This window comes from Cicer arietinum, chromosome 2 (genome assembly GCF_000331145.2).
Source record: "Cicer arietinum cultivar CDC Frontier isolate Library 1 chromosome 2, Cicar.CDCFrontier_v2.0, whole genome shotgun sequence".
Lineage (NCBI taxonomy): Eukaryota > Viridiplantae > Streptophyta > Magnoliopsida > Fabales > Fabaceae > Cicer > Cicer arietinum.
Window position 1 is genome coordinate 45,105,821 of NC_021161.2, and position 4,111 is coordinate 45,109,931.

Below are 4,111 nucleotides of genomic sequence, written 5' to 3' on the forward strand. Positions count from 1 at the left end.
TATTCTCAAATGCAATTGACATGGCAATGAAGTCATCACCCAAGGTGGCTGCAAGCACATTTAAATATCCAAAAATTAATTCACATAAGATTAATTAGATACTTACACATCATATTAAATTTTTGTTCACCTACATAAATAAAAATTACCCAAATTTTGCATAAAATTTTTACAAGCAATTTTAAAAAAATTCTCTATTAACTTATATATTTTTTGCTATTTTATTAATTAACATAACTATTGTACACGATTTGCAATAAACTAACAAATTAAAATCTAATAAACATACTAGATTAACATAAGAGAATCTGTATTCAATATTTTCTCTGTCCCTCTTCTCAACTAACATAATTATCAAGATAACTTTATATTCTCTATATTAACTTTAAGAAATATAGATGAATAAAATAGTGAGAAATAACGATTAACTTACAAAATGTGGCTGTTTCGTTTGTACCGAGTCCACTCTGACGGTTCTTGTTTCCAGTGATAATTGTGTTTGTAAGGCCATCACCGTATAATAAAATTTTTCTTTTTTCAGCATCAATAGTTATATACTCATGGTAGACACCCATTTTAACATATATAACATATCTTCCTCGATGATTCTTAGGATACGAATTAATAGCAGCTGTAACCGTTTTATATTGGCCACTACCATCCTTGGCCACAATGGTGTTTGGTCGAGCTAGACCTTTTCGGAGCTCAAACAACAAGATACGGTCGTCAGTAGGAAACCATGTAGGATAACCTTGGTGATTCACTTCAACAAGGTGACGAGATGCAATCACCTTTTTATAGCCACCAGTGCTGACCACTATGAGTAAGATGGAAACACATGAAACAAAAAACTGTTGAAAAAAGCATCGTGATGAGCTAGTAAAACGGGATGTCTTCAAGGATCTCATCATGCAAGATTTTAACAAAGGTGTACTTTAATATGATTGATAAAAGACTGATGAAAGTTTAGGTGAGTAAATTTGGTTAATGTGCTTCTAAGTGGGCAGCAAGAGGTTTATATGTAGCAAGAAGTTTTTAGAAGAGATAGATATGTCATGGATATTTTTATGAAAGTGGTGGAGTGATGTATATTATAGAGGATCAAGTTGAGTGTTGTTGAAATCAAGTCCAATTGGAGAGTAGAAGGATAGGAAAAGTAGAGTGAGATTACGCAAGAGTTTAATTTGTATAGTGCAAGAGTTTAATTTGAAATGGTTTTTCCTCTTTGTTCTATATCACTCTCATAATTGATCCATTTATATCAATCTCCTTTGCCTTTTTCTTCATTTCATTATGTGTACCTTAATTTAACCTCTCTCAACAATTGAAAAATTTGGTTCGATGCATGCATGCATCTCTAACTTTCCATACTTCTATACAAACCAGCATAGCGTAGGGTGGGGGACTAGAAAAATTAACTTGCCTATAATAAATTCCAAAATATTTTTGGACACCTTTGAAGACAATTATCAGGCTAAAAGATCATTTATTAGATTAGTGTTTGTCTATATAAAGAATATTGGATGAAAATTACCTTCCTATAATAAATTCCAAATATGTTTGGGACACTTTTCTAAAATATTATTTGTCTATATTAGATAGACAACTATGCTTTGGATAGTTGATATATTTCTTCCATCAAAATATTTGTCCAAAATTTTCTTATTTAAAATAAAATTTGTCTAATATGGTCTCAGTCTAGAAATAAATTTTGTTTTTTTTAATTGATGTTATATTTATTCTTTAATTTTTATTAATAATAATTAATAGAAATCCGTATAATTAATAGACTATTTTATTAGATTATCAGGCTAAAAGACTTATTAGATTAGTGTTTGTCTATATAAAGAATATTGGATGAAATTTACCTTCCTATAATAAATTCCAAATATGTTTGGGACACTTTTCTAAAATATTGTTTGTTTATATTAATAGAGGTTTGTATAATTAATAGACTAATTTATTAGAAGTCCATATTAGATATGCCCTTAAAAATATTATATTAAGGAGTACTGTTAGCTTAAAATTATAGTCACTCTTAAAAAGTAATAATGTACATATTTTTTTAAATTATTCTTCTGTTGTTAAGAAGATAAATAATTTCAATGATGAAAAAGAGAGAAATATAATCTATCTTTTAAATATATCACTGATTTTGTAGAGAGTTAAATGTAACATGGATACAATTGCAATCCAACTCATGAGATATATACAATGGTATGCCCAAAGACATAAATACAATCAATCAAATCCAAAATCTCTCCAAGCATGTGAAACATTTGTTTTGGACCACAGGAAATCCTCCACCAATTACACACACTTTTTACTTATATACATTCATTTTTTAACATTTGGAACTTTCTTAAGCTATCTCACTATTATTAACTAGTTTATTCATATTTAGCTACTATTGCTTGCTTTGTAAAAAAAATAAATTTATATACTATTGCATGCTCTTTATTTTACTAGAATTGAGTATTTGCTCACTTAATATGTGAAAGGAATCTTTCTAGTTTGACAACCGTGTAAAAGAGTTCATAAAAGTAAAAGAGTTGGTAAGTTGATACTTTGGCTTTTTTATATATTTGTTAAGTTGTAGATTTGTATTTGAGAGTTGATTAATTAATTAATAATATTTAAAATGTTATAGAGATAAGAGTTTAATTTTTCTATTTTTATTAAAGATAGTTTAATTTTATAACTCAAAAGAGTAAAATTTAAATATCTTTAAAACAATTATAAAATATAATAACTATTAGTACCACTTTAATTAATCATAAATATTTTTAAAATAATAACATTAGATTATATTTTTCTACCTATTTCTTATATATGTCTTTATCAATTTCCTATCTTTGATAGAATCTTTAACACCTTTATAAATTAGATGTATATTGCTTTATACTCATATTGTGGCCCATAGACTATTAGACACATATCTAGTAATTAAAAATACAGATCATATATATCGTGTTTTTATATTTAAAAATAAATATCCAACGTACAACAAGTTTTCACATAATAATTCATATAGGTAAGTTGTGTAAATCAATGGCTAGCATTTAAAAGTTAATTATTTTTCCAGATTTATAAATTAGTGTGCATTTGTGGATTTTAATTTTTAGAAAATGGTAATATGAATGAAAAGCTAACTTCTTGTTAATATTGATATCAACTCCAAACCCTTGTGGGTCTTTTTTTTTTTTTTAAATTTAAACATAACAAGCAAAAAGGTGTTTTTATATATAAAGAATATGGGATGAAACATTGACAGATTGTGATCGGCACACTTCGACATATTATTTTTGCTACAAATAATTTCAAAACATATATAAAATAATTAATTAAAGAAAATTTATAGTAAATATTTTTATATAAAAAAAAACTAAATAACATTTTAATCTTCATAGTTTATAGTCAAACAAATTGAAAAATGTATTCTTATTTTGGTATCTATTCTTCTAGTCCCTCTAATTATAACTTATAATGCTTGTAAAAAAAGGTACGTTGAATTTCTCTTGATAATAAATCTTGTCTTTTGTTGATAAAGTTTTCTAAACCAAAAATAACACATGACATTAATTATATTTGAGATATATGTCAAAAAAATGGATATACCATGTGCACCAAAATGATAAAGATAAGTCTTTTCCACTTTTTTTATGCTGATCTCATTCTAAAGGTAAAGAATATATTCTCACTTTTAATTAACTTGACTTATTTCTCTCTTCATTGGTTGCTCCATAAGGAGAGGTATTGGAAGGGAGAGGTCCATAGGGACTCCATATAGTTTGACCAATGATTATTAGGTCCATCAATATTAGATGGTTGGACGATAAAGAGAAGAAGAATAAAATTAAAGAGATAATAATTTTTAATCATCTTAATTTTTTTTTGCTTTTTAAGAAATTAAGCTAGAAATTGTTGATGGAGTCCTTTATTATTTTATTTAAGAAAATTCATTTTGTGATTGGAGTTAATTTTACTTTGACAACAGAAAATATTAAAATAAAAATGGTTTTTTATTTAAAATTTTTTAGTTTTATTTTTATAAAAAAATTTAATAATTTTACTATAATACTATTATAGACATTTAAAATATCTCATATTA